The following is a 13800-nucleotide window of genomic DNA, read 5'->3' on the forward strand; positions in this document are numbered from 1 at the left end:
AGACAAGGAATAGGCAGGCGGAAGAAGGATATTTTCGGTGTACATGTGTACTTCCCCCCTGCCCTTTTGTCTTGGAAACTTTTTTTTGACGTGGTCGCCAGAGTTCATCATCGCATTTCATCATCGACGTTTTTGCGGATGGGCAAATAGACGGGCCGGCTGCTGCTGCTGCTGCCCGGTTACCGCGAGGGTTATACTATGTATAGTTGTCAAGGAGAAGGTGCCAACCCTTTTTCTTTCTTTCTCTCTTTCTCTCCTGGCCGGAAGTTTGTTGGAACACTCGACACAAAACGTAACCTGACTGCCTCTATTACCTCCCACCCCTTTTTTAGTAGTAGTATATTCGATTCACTCTTCCACCGTCAAAGGGTTCAATAACTCCTCCGAGTCCATTCAACACAACAACCCCAATAGTGGGGTGGGGTGGGGGGGAGACAACCGAACCGAGGGGGGCTGTGTCCTATCGGTACTAATCAAACGACTGCTGCTGCTGCTTCCACTTTGAGCTAGAGCCCAACAAAAGGACCACATTGGCTATAGGTTAACACTCTAGTGCAGTTTCGGGGTGTAGTGTAGATGGGTACGGTACGCATTTGCTTGTATATTCCAGGTAACTTTCCATGTGCAACTCTTTTATTTTCATAGTCATCAATGACTCGAGACCTTTTTTCTCTTTTCAAGTCGCATAGAGACTCGAAAGGGCTGGGCCGGCACTATACGTGTACGTCCATGTGTGTGTGGCGCCTGAGTGTATATAGCAACACCTGCCCGTCTTATCTAAACAACAGACTCTCGACTTTTGTTCTCAACAGCTTCTAAAAAAACACAACAACAACAACCCAAAGTTTTTATTTCATTTTTTCAATTTTTCACCGGGGCGACCCGTCTGTGTACGTAGACAACATTCAATTCCTTGGCAGATGATTCCAATCGTTAATAGTTTGGTACACCTTTGGCATTGAGACCCTCCTGGTTCTTGCTGGGTCTCAACTTTTCAAAGAAACAGATATCGGCTCTCCTATATACCATCGACTATATTTTTGGGTTGTTGTTGTCGTCGTTTCGTGCCCGTCTATTTCTGGTAAAATGCATTTCTCCTTCTTCATTTTGTCTGTGTGTGTGTGTGTGTGTGTGTATCTATTTCGGGGTGAGGCCGAAGGGGGTTACAGTGGTGATAGGATTCTGTCCGTCTAGTATCAACAACCTGATCGATGACTCTGTTTATTTTTTCCGGCCCCTTTTTCTTCCGTTCGTCTTTCGTTTTCGCCTCGTTTTTTTATTTTTATTTTTTAAATTTTTGACTGGATAAGATTCCCCCGCTCGAGTCGCCGTGGGCAGCAGAAGCAGAAGTAGCAGAAGCGCTTTTATATACATTTATAAATCAAAGATTGGAAAACATTTCCCGAACGGACTGCGTGTATTATACCTACTACGTGATTATCGTTTCAACTAGTTTCGAGTGTCTGAATTGTTGTTAGACGTATAGAATTCGCATAGTGGCGGGTTGTATACCGTCAGCCGGGCAATTCGGGTTAGGAACAGTCGAGTCACGCCGTGGGGTGGGGTGGGTAACATATATTGTCGGTGGGAGGTGAAAGGTCACGAAGAAGCTGCTGAATTCCGATTTTCTCCTACTCCTACTCTCGACCGCGCTTGATGAATAGAATTGGTTTCTCCTGCGGTTGTTTCTCGGCTGTTACGTCTAGCAGCTAGCAGCTCAAACCCGATGGAGAGATGCTGGAGTGGCGCTCGCGGACGAACTTCATCATCATCATCAACGTCAGCGCCTGTGTATCTTGTGATGTGAAATGTGTTATTTATGGGAAAAAGGAGAAGGAGAAGAAGACGAAGAAACTCGTCCCGGCATATCCACACACAACTGAACAAACACATTTTTTCAGAGCGTGTCTGTCTGTCTTGTAAATTTTCTCTACAGCCCAGAGAGAGAAAAAGAGAGGTGGTAAAAGCCCGAAAATTCGTGATGGAAAGGAGCGACGCCGCCGACGCGCTCACCGCTTAATGGGCTCCCTTCATTAAGCAACCGAAAGAAAATATGCTGGAAGATGTGGGTCTCTCTCTTCTCCCGCTCCGCTCTTGAATCACTCACGAAGGAGAGAAAGAGAGAAAAACGGGATAGAGGGTCCAATGATAAAAAAGAAAGCCTCCCGAAATAAGTGACGTCATCACTCCCGGTTGAGAGAGGGGAAGGGGGGAATTGACGGCTATGGATCCGCCACGATCTTTCATCTCGCGCTGATGCGTCTTCGCAGCTCTTCTTCACCTGGTGCGAGTGAGAAATCAAAAAAGAATGGAACGACAAAACAACGGGCGCGCCGTGACTGGATCGACACAGTTCTGTTTAAAAAAACAACAAAACAAAACAAAAACACGCGTGACGTGAGAGGTAGAGAACAACAAAATGTAATAAAAGTCAGACTGACGCCACTATAGTTTTTGTTTTGTTTTTCAAAACGATCGTCGCTCATCTCTCCTATTTTATATCCTGCGATGCGATCGCCATCGTCGTCTTTTGTCTCACACGATTTGCTCCAGTTGGACCATCTCCTCCAGTTCGCTAACATCCTCCACGTCGGATTTTGTCGTCTGGAAGGACGAATTTCCACTCGATAAAGAAGCGGAAAGATTGGAAACCCCAAAAAGAGAAAACGACCCAAGTTGTCTCATATTATTACGTAGAGATTTGAATATTTAGAGTTTGTAGTTAGCGTAAAAGATTGCGTCGATGTTTGTAACATTATTGGGTCTATAGGGTACGCACACACGCACACACATACCGTTCAGGAGCTATTCATAGTTGGGAGGGCGTCTTGGTGTCGGCGTCGTTTCTCCAAATGGACCGTTGCGTTTATTTGACATTCGGGACGGGCCGCGCGCGCCCTTCTATCCCCTCTGTGTGTTCCATCCCTCCTGGAAGGAGCCAAACAACCCAACCCCACTCCTCCTCCTCCTTCCAGAAAGGAAAAAAAAAACATATTGGTGCAACGCAGTTAATTACCGGATGTAGAACACACACACACACACACACATGCAAGCGCAAGAACATTGCCCGGGCGTCGTCCCAGCCCAAAAGTTGTCGGCGTGAATTGACGCCATACACCGTTCTAGAGATTCCCAATTTCATTTGCATTCGTCTCTCTCTCTCCCTCTGAGCTGCTGCTAACCCTCTTTTGCGTGAGTTGATATTCTTGCGCCGGGCATCACAAAGTGCGCGGTTCATTATTTTCGGGGTAAACTTTATCAATGTAGAATGCAAAAGTGTCGAGTTGTCCGCCTCTTACGTCTCTCTCTCACCCACATACACACAATTTGAGGTACAGGGCTCCTGGGCTCCTGGACGTGGTGTGTACTGTTTATAGCCTTGTCGTTCGTTTGTTTGTTGCTTAGGGAGTTGTGTCGCAGATGCCGTACTGCTTAACGCGCACTTTCAAACTTGCCTTTCTTCAAGCTTCTTTTCCTTCCTTAGTTCCTTCCTTCTATTTTTTGTGATAATCTTTGACAGTTTCCTGATCCTCAAGTTTCTTTCGCAATGGGCTCCCGCGTGACACATGTCCTCCCACTCCCGACAATTGAATTAAGTATGCAGCGGGGGGCTGCTGTACATCCATCCGTTTGAATCGTCAAATAATTGAGCAGACACGTACACCCCTTACTTGCTCTCTCCTCTAGAACGATTTTTTTTTTTTTTTCAAAGAATGAAATGAAATTGAGAGAAATACGCGTAATAATAAATTTTAAAAAAAAACGGGTTATTACCACCACCACCCCCAACGTTACGTGAAACGAGGAAGATACGGAAGGCGTGTCAGGCCTATAAATTGGTTGCGGTCTTTCTACTCCCCCGACAAAAAAAAAATATATTTTTCAGTTCAAAGGGGAAAAGCGAGTACTATATTCAATAGATGAAATTTAAAACAGATAAGGATCAATTCGAAAGTCTCTTTTTTTCTCCCTATGATTATTATTATTACCGAGGGGGGGGGGCGTGTAAAGAGACGACGGAAATGCATGTGGGCGCGTCGACGACTCTTTTGTTTGCTGCTTGAATGACGATGTCGTTGATATGATTATTAAAATTCTCAATTGAGCTGTTGTCTATTTTTCTTCCTTTTCAACCCCCACCCAAAAAGAAGAAGAAGAAGGGCCTGTACGTGCAGGGCGATATAGACGCCACGTCGCCCGGAGTGTCTGTGACGCTACCAATTAGGTATTTCTCTCTTTCTCGTATAGATGTTTTATTTATTTTTCCTTCTTTTCCCCGTGTTATTTTTCAAAGAGTCTACGGGTCGTTATCACCCGGCGCTTTGCCGACTCGACAGTAATTCTATCGTCACGTCACAACTGGTGGCGGGTCCCGGCCGGCCAGCAGCTCCGGCAAATAATGACTTTTCTTCTATAGCTCCGTCTCTCTTACTCTATAACTGTTTTTCTGACTCTAGCAGAGCTCTATATCCTCATCGCAAACTCGATGCCCATCATGTGTGTGTGTGTGTGGGTGTGTCGGCGGTGCTCTAATTGACGCCAAACTTCCTAGCTGGCCACCCAGGGCATATCCTCGCCAGTTGTATACAACATTCCTCTTCTTCTTCTTAGGGTTGCTAAAGGCAATAGCAGGAGCCCGGCCATTTGTTCGTCATTAACCGCTACGCTCGCTTATCCGTCAGCAAGTGAGAGTTGAGAATCTTCCACCCTCTTCTCAACCATTTCCAGCTTCTTTCCCAACTTTCTCTAGACAAGCTAAACATTTCTTAATTTTATTTTTCAAAAAGAAAAGAAGGTGAGAAAATGCCATCGTTTAGAAGAGTCTCGCATAGTTTGACTAATTTGAATCAAGAGCCTATCTACGTGCTCTTGATTCGTTTAAAATGTGTGTGCACCTTCTGTTTGGGTTTGACAAGAGCAGGTGGAGGTGCTGTGCGGAGCAGGTGTTTTTTATTTTATCTTTTGGGCGGTGGGTTAATGTCAATCGTCTTTATCGTATCATGCGCCCCGAAAAACGTCCAGATATTCCAGACTTTCTGACAGCTAGTTAACACTATCACGTATTAAAAAAAACAAAAACAAAAAACAAAAAAGCAGTTGGGAAATTCACCTGCGGATTTTGACAGACGACTTGTGAGCGCGTTAGATGTCTCGAAATGAAACTGCGTGTGGGTGTTGACGAAACGGGGAGAGATAAGAAAAACCATTTTTTTCTTTTTTTTTAAATATCTAAATTATAGATGCGATAGGAACGTGAGAAACTAGTCGGCTTCCCCTCTATACACGCTTGGATAAGAATCAGACAGTTTCCTATGAGTTTTGTTTTTGTAAACTATTGAGGGGGTATAATACTATGTATATACACAGCGCATTATTAAGGTGGTTTCAAGTCCGGGACTCTTTAATATAGAACCTGCATCATCCGATCCCGGCGGCCGTGCAACCGCTGCCCGTTCCTCGTGACCCGCGCTCGATTCTAATGGTCTTTAAGGACAGCACACACAGCACATCTATTGACTTATTTATTTATTTTTTATGGACTTTGATGTCACGACCGCCCACCGGGTCCGGGCCGTGCGTACGTACGTATGCAACGATCTTAACCGCCGCTTTTTAAAAAATACATAAGGGAAGAAGGACGTCGGGGACGTATCCAATCACAAGTCAATAAATAAAACGAGCAGCATCTGAAAATTCTGAATTAAGAATAAAACGACAGACTGAAATGGGAACTAACAAGGTTATTTATTAGAGTTGGACAGACACCAACGCAACGAGTCCCGTAACAGTTGCGTCATCGTTTTTAATCGTTAACTCACCTTTGTCTATTTGTGGACACACTGTGGTGCACCCGGTTCAATGAGTCACTGCTGCTGCTGCTGCTGCTGTGCTCGTTTCCAGACGCTCGGGGTAAATTAGACGCAATGCTGGAGAGAGATCTGCTGTGCACAATGGAAACCCCTTACGCTTTAATAATTATAAATGTACGGAACATGTGTAATGCACATGAGAAAATGATGTATGGCCCTCGGTTTTTACCAAGTAAAAGAGCGTGAAAGAAGCGGATCTGTCTCTTATATTCTCCCGTTTGCTGCTGCGTTAGATTTTGTTGTATGTACCTTTTAAAAAAATAATACTAATTTCTCCGACTCGGTCGGCACAAACCATTCGACGTAATGGACGGGAAGAAAAAGGCAAAAAGAAGAAGAAGAAGAAAAGAAGCGCGATGGATGTTGTGAGAAGGGGCTCTTCTAGTGCTGTGCAGAGATAGCTAGGCCATAAGGGCGCATGTGTTCAAGTTTCCACCCATAATCAAACCTTAAGCAGCCGAAAATGGATACGCTTGTTCCGTGTTTTCCACCTAGGGTCTCCCAAAACTGAAATGTTTATCTATTTTAGATGCATATTATTCCCTTCTTTTTTCTTTTTCTTTTTCGTCAGAGGGGAATTTTCACACAGCACCCAACAGAAAGAAACAAATTTTTTTAAAAATAAAAACAGATAAAAAGAGAAGAATGGAATAAAAAGCATGGAGAAAAGGGGGCCAGCCTGCGCAGGTATATATATCTAGAGAGAGAGAGATGAGATATATATCAATATGAAAACGAAACAAATTAGTCGACTCACCCGAGCCACCCTGTTTCATTCTTTTCTTTCCTCGGTCAGCTCATATGTGAGCTGGGCACACACTCATCCACCTTCTCGTTTTTTTTTTTTGTTTCGGGCCGGCTCTCTCCGCCACTGCTGCTGGAACACACACACACATATACCTATTAAATAAAGGGGGCACCCTAATACTACTAGACATATCGTCCGTGAGAGGAGCGCAGGGCCTGCACATGACAGTAACGCATGCCATTAATTATCTCTCTCTCTCTCTCTTTCTTTTGTGGACACAGTTTACCCTCTGTTAACTCCATTTAGGACTTGTGTAGGAGAAGAAGAATATATAGAAAGGGACCACCACCCCACTCTCTCACTGCTGGGCCGTGTGGTGTTATTGCCCCTTGTGGAATCGGGTGGGGGGTAAAATGCCGGCCGTCATCCCTTATAGTTACGCTTGTATTTATTTCTTATTGCCTTTTAACGTGCTCACATGTGAGGTAAGAGACAATAGGGACTCGCATATGTTACACCTAGACGAGCTCTCTCTCCCTTTATTCACGTCATTTCAAATCCCCCCCCTCTCCACCTCTTCCCCATTCCCCCAAATAAAAATGGGCTATTGGGTTACCTCAGCGAGCCCTGAATGTTTGTGAGCAACAGCAGTCATGTGTTTCACCTTTCATTAGCGGTCTGATGACTCATCTGAATGGGATGATGCGGATCATCGGGAGGGTGAGGGCCTCTCATCATCTGTGCCACGGGAAATTGGGAAACACAACACACACACACAAATAAAATTAGAAATAAACAATAAAAGTTTTGGCCGTGTCGATCAGGTGTTGTGTTTGCCAGACTCCTGCCGCGCTCCTGTTCCTCGCCGTTATAGCTCCTAAAAAAGCGCAAACAACATTGTCGGCCTGTCTATATAAAAATACGTACAGCAGTCGAACGCGAAAGCCATTTTCGTGTGTGTGTGTGTGTGTCGCTAATTCTGTTATGTACGCTAGCACAATTGATTCATAACCAAACAGAACATCAATCATTCACGGCGGACGCGACCAAATTAGCAAATGGATCTTAAGGTAGTCTATTTCCGGCTGCCGGACAAATTGTTTACGATGCTTTATTGTATAGACTTAATTACTGAAAATAGCGGAGTATCTAATATCTAATAGTTATTCCCTCCTGACTAACAAGAGAGTCCTGGAGGGTCTAATTTCGGCGGTTTTCGTCTGAAATTTATTATTCTTTCTATCAATATCTGAAGTATATGGCTGATTGAAGATTAGTGTCGTCTGCTTTCGTCTTTGTGTCTTTACAGAAATGTGGTCGTGTGTCAACTCGCTGGTGTCGTGGCTCTTTATTGAATAGCCCAATAGACACATATAAAAATAAGAATTGTAATAGAATATGGGAGCTTAAGTAGAAGAGGTAAAAACTGCTGTTCCAAGTATGTTAGATGTTAGTTCCTGACTATATTTCATCATGTAAGCCTCCTGTCCATGCATAGCATTTTGTTTGCACTATGTAACCTTTATTTCCTTTGTGCAGATTTGGAGCTTGAGCCAGTCATCATAACCACAAGATATTATGCAAGTTTTGCTTGTGCTGGACCTGTCATCACCAACAATATCAATGTCATCCTTTGGGTAATGAATTTCGTTACAATTATTCCTGTGGCCTGCTAGATTTTAATGATGCACGACTTGCTTAAATGCAGTTTGTACTACATGGCAACATTAAATTCTCATGTTTATTAAGCATTATGGTTTACCCACTTTCTCATTTCCAACTTTTCCTTTTCTGTCAATATTTTTCGTAACCCAATTTTGTATTTTTGATTTAGATAAACAGCATCCCTCTTGATTGGAGAAACTACCGATCGAGTTACGGAGCTCTCCTTCACTTTTCTTGAGTGTGGGTGCAGTCACGAGGACACCCTTATTCCTATCTCGTCGAGTGGATTCAACTAGTCTTCGGATGGATGGGGCACTTGTGGATGCCTGGCTGAATTTCCCAGGCTTAAAGGTAGGAAACATTCATCTCTAGTCTTCCTTTTTGACTTTTTGTGGCGTTTATTACGGCGGTTATGACGTGACATAGTGCGGAGTACCATTATTCGTGAGCAAGGCGTTTGAATGGAACTGTTTTTCTCTTGGCGTTTTTTGTTGACTCAGTTAGAGTTCATTAAACAACTCATTTGTTGAACGACTGCAGATCAGGCTTGTTTTGCACCTCACAACTTTATTTGTGGGTAAACAATCAAATTCGACAACACTTTTGAATTTTGAAATTTCGTGAGCAAGAGGGACGACCTGCCGCCACACCGGCACCTCCTCGTCTAAAATCCCCAAACAAATACTCTTGACCGATTGAAATGAATTCCCCCAATTGTGTTTCACCGTCATTTCTTCCCTGCCTCTCAATTTGCGGGATATCTGGTGGCCGGCCTTGATGGCCCTGTTAATTTGGCGCTGATTCAATTGATTCTAAAAATACCAGCGTATTACATTGTAGACACCGGTTGTAATATGCACGTCTTCAACGTGCGTATAATATGAAGAGCTGCTAGCGATCGTCCGCAGGAGGGCTGGCTCAATGATGATGATGATGATGGGTTCCGTTAGACTCTACCATCTCACCAATTCTTTATTTCTTTTCTTTTTATTTCTACGAACTCGACTTCTATAGGAGTGACTCGGTGTGTTTTCACACCGAGATTTAATGGTTCATTCTCCGGCAGAGTGTACATCGGAGTTGAGCTGGGCGCGAATAAAGCCCGCGTAGTATAAATGTGATAATCAACCTGTCTGATTAGAAAATTCTTCTACGTGTATTTGTACCGTACGCTCGTTTCATTTTGTCCCAGATATTTTTTCGAAAAATTTAATTTGGTTTTTTTCTTCTTCCCCGATGGTGAAATCTTTTTCTCCCCTTTCGAAACCGAATTCCTCTTCATCTCTGGTCGATTCTTTTTTTTATTTTTTTTAATTGAGCTTGAGCGCGGCCTTCGGCTTCGCCCGTCTTTTTTCATTCTCTTTCGGCGTTAGTGTTTTGCCTCTCGCTCCGATGTTGTTGTTGTTGTTGTTGAGCTGGTGCTGGTATAGTATAGTGGTTCGAATAGTTTCGGTTGTTTGGCGAGCCCCACGACGGCTCCAGGTAATTATATCGTGCCGTAACCAAATGAGATCCCGCCACGACGTCGAGAGAGCGTGAATTTACAATAAGACTCTTAAAGTAAAAAGAAAAAATAAATAAATAAATAAACCGAGAGGAAAAGAAAAGAAAAAAAACAGCAGAGAGAGTCTTAATAAACGGCAGCGCGGCATACACTCTTGCGCCATAGAGGATGCACAAGATGGGAGAAACGGACCGATGGAGCGCCGCGGCGGCGTCGCCGTCTCATCTACACCGCCAACACACACACACACACACAAAAAGCCGAAATATTTTTTTCTTTCTTTCTTTCAATGAACATTTTTCTGGCTGTATACCGTAAACGGAAAAACAAAACAAAAAAAACGAGTGGGGAAAACCGCGGGCAAACACATTCACGGCCGCCAATACACAACAGACAAACACGGACCTTAGCGACTGCTGTGTGCCCGACCAAGCGCGGTTCCACCTTACACTGTTTGTACACACATCAAGCCTAATAAGGGACGACGATGTTGTTGTTTGGGCAAACACAAGAGCCACAGACAACATGCACATCAACAACGACCGCAGCGCATCAATGAACGCGGCCAGCGCTGAACCGCCGCTGCTGTGATTTTTGCCGTCATGGCGATAAAGATGCGTCGAGAAATTATTTTTGGCGTTACATCTTTTTCTATTTTATTTTTCAGTGACGCCTCTTAGATGGTGGGGGAACTTAGTCTGACAATTGAAAAAAAGAAAAATGAAAAGTGGAATTTAAATATAAATCAAATAGGTCAACATGCGGGAAATAATCAGCCGCTACGATCCGACAAAATAGGAGACGATTTATTATCATCGTTTTTTTCTTCTTCTTCTTTTCTCCGTAAAACCACAGAAAATAAAATAAAAAAGCTGGAGCCGGTGCATTTCTAGAAGACGAGGGGGAAAGAAAAAGAAAACGGGGGAAATCACCGTCAAATCTAACGAGAAAGGTGCACTTGTTTCTTTTCTTTTTGGCCTTATTTGTGGTGAGCAAGGGACGAAGGGGGTTTTAGACACAGCTCAGAGAAACTCTGTGTGTGTGTGTAGTTTGTTTCTTTTTCTAAAGGCTCGAAAGAATGAAGAAGAAAAAGAAGAAAAGGGGGAACCTCATTTCAATCTACGACTGTAATTTATAGCGGAAGCTGACGCGGTCGCCAGCAGTAGGTCAAGTTCTTAACCCCCTCAACTCTCTCTCTCTCTTTTTCCACTTCATGCATATGTCCTATAGCCTCGCATACTCTATTCTCTCTCCTCTCGTCTGTGTGAACACACACATAACCCGAAGAACAAACTACCATCCAGCAGTTCCAGCCGCGCTGCTGCCCCCTTCTTTCTTATAGACTTGGAGGTTCCAGCAGGTTGTGCATAGACTCTGAAGAAAAGCTGGCATTGATAAGCTACATCAAATTCCACTCTATTCCGATCTCCGGCCGCCCGTGTTTAATTCCATTTATTTGTGCCGACTCTATATAGAAAAAAGAAAATCAGTTTTCTATGGTCAGCATCGCGATTGATACGTCGTTTCGTTCAATGTAAATGTTTGGTTTGTTTGTTTTATTTTCTTCGACTGTATTTTGGTTATAAGAGAAAATAGGAGAAAAAAAAAGAGTGCCGCGGTCTCTTTCACGGTCTAAAGAAATAAAAAAGAAAAAACAAACAAAAAACACGAAATCTCGGCGGCCCCATCTAAACTGTTTCCATCTTCTTTTCATTGGCTATCGGAGGTAGAATAGATTTCTTCCATAAAAACCAAAAGAAACATTCTGTCCTTTTTCTTTTTTTTCCCAACCGAGATGGTGATCAGCAGCAGAACGAGTTCTTCAGGTGTTTTCCCCCTTTTGTTTTATTGATTTGTGCGCGCGCGTAACATTTGTTATTTCCTTGTTTTATTTCGGTTTTTATAGCGCGTCAATTTGTAATCGACTTGTTGCCAGCAATCAGAATTCGATCGCTCGGCTCTTCTTCGGCGCAACCTGTTTGCCGGACTTGTTCCACTCGCTTACGTCAACACCGTTACATACATAGAGGGAGAGGGGGATAGAAATACCTGTTCCTCTCTTGTATAGTCTGTCGGTCAGTCGCCGTATAAGATATTCAATCACATTCATCCCCCCCCCCTTTTCTTTTTCGTTTTGTTTCCCCAACAGAGAAATAATAAAATAAATAAATACAAATCATTCCCTCAACCTCCGTCTCTCAAATAGAGAGAGAGAGAAGAATCAAAAGAGAAAATGGTCAGGGGATAAAAGGTGGGTTGAGAGAAGAGGTAGGATATGAGGCGGTGCTGATGGAGGAGGGAGGCTATAAGGAATATTTGGGTTGTGTTGTTTAGAAGAAGAAGAAGAAAAAACCCACACAATTTAAACTGTCTAAGAGGAGGTTTTTTGTTTTTTTTCGATATGGGCAAGAAGCAGAGAGGTGGGCGGGAACGGGCCAGCCTTTTATTCCTAAAGGAGGGGATTCTCCTCTACAGAAAACTTGGAGAAAACGGCGCTGTACACACACCACCCACCTGCAAATAGATGAGCCCACGGCTCAAGATGAATTGTCTTTGGGTGCACTAGGCAGCCAGCCAGAGCCATCCAGAGCCATCCAGCAGGTCCAAACAAAAGAGGAACGTTCCGGAGAGAGAGGGGGGGGGGGTCAAGAGGGGGTTGAAAAAGAGGTAACCTTCTTTCTTTTCTTTTTTCAAGGAAGAAGAAGAGGAGAAAAAGAGATTTCTATATTCTTGTAAATTTGAACTCTTCAGCTTTTTTTTGTAAGGAAAAGAGATATAAATGTATAGCCTGGAAGAAAAATAATAAAGGGCCCCCCTTTTTTCTTCTTCTTCTTTTTACAAGTCGATGCGCAAGAAAATGTCGAAAGGCCAAGTCGAAAATAAGAATTCTATGCCACCCTCATCAACATTCCCCGTCTTGTTGGCATGTGTAAATTCGGCACGTATTACGGCCGATGCGTGCAATACCTTACTATGTGTACCACCACCGAGAAAAAGTCGGTGATGGTGGTGGTGGTGGTGGTGGATGATGACTTTTACGGAGGATATGGCGCGGAGGTCATTTCCGTCACGAAAGGGGGAGAAAGAAAGAAAAAAACTCACGCCGGGGCCGGCAGACATTATCAGGCAAACGAGATGAGGCCGAGTTATTATATCAAATAAGAAGCCGCCCGAATTAAACGCGACCCGAAAGTGCTGGATCGAATCGAGCCGTCAAATCCAAGAAACCGCAGAATAAATTTCAAAATTCTTTTTTTGGGGTTTTTAAAATTCAAATTTGTTTTTTCTTTTCCGTCTAGAAGAGAAATGGCGTATAATGGGTGACTTATGCGCTACACTTGTGTACACTTTGGAAATGGAGAGAAAAGCTCTAGCTGTTGGCTGTGCTGCTGCTGCTGGCTGAAGGCGAGCGTGTAACACGTGTCGCCTTTAGCTGCGGCAGAGCTCGCAAATCCATCATCGCCGCCCATCAGCTTGAAATTCCTCGTCTATCCTTGTCTTTTCTCTTCTTTCGCTCTCTCTCTCTCTCTCTCTCTCTCTCTGCAGTCGAGTCGAGAGTCGAAAGGACTAAGGTTTGTCTTGTTTATTGGCTGGAAACGAGCGCCTCGAATGGATGTAGGTTAGAGATCTCCACGACAAATTGTCAACTGGAGCAGAGCGCAGCGCCCAGCCAAGGAGACCCCCCCACACACAACACGTTTCGCACTTGTCACACGTTGGGCCCCAACGTGAAACAGCTTGGGCTGACTCGATACTTTTTTTTTTGTTGAATGGTTGATGGCAGTAGTATATATATGCTGCTGCCATACTGCCACAGTCTCGGATTTCATTTCTCGTCCTGTGAACTGATGGGTGGGTGACTCCAGTCGGAGAAAAGATCATCACGATTCGACCGACTTTATTCTCTTGTTCAACAGTTCGCCAAAGGGGAACGACAGAAAAAGATTTCCTTGTTTTTTCTTTGGGTTTTTTATCGTTGCTCGACAGTCCGTCGTCACTTGAATCTCATTATA

At 43.8% G+C, this 13800-nt stretch overlaps 1 long non-coding RNA gene across 1 annotated transcript in view; it reads left to right on the top strand.

Moving 5' to 3' along the window:
• The window catches only part of LOC124195681, a 30699-nt gene that overhangs the window by 8830 nt on the left and 8069 nt on the right, over positions 1-13800 (top strand). Inside the window, exons 2-3 of the long non-coding RNA XR_006875357.1 lie at positions 8158-8255; positions 8453-8634. This is a non-coding gene — a long non-coding RNA (uncharacterized LOC124195681). The remainder of the gene's footprint in view (positions 1-8157; positions 8256-8452; positions 8635-13800) is intronic.

This window comes from Daphnia pulex, chromosome 6, assembly GCF_021134715.1.
Source record: "Daphnia pulex isolate KAP4 chromosome 6, ASM2113471v1".
NCBI lineage: Eukaryota > Metazoa > Arthropoda > Branchiopoda > Diplostraca > Daphniidae > Daphnia > Daphnia pulex.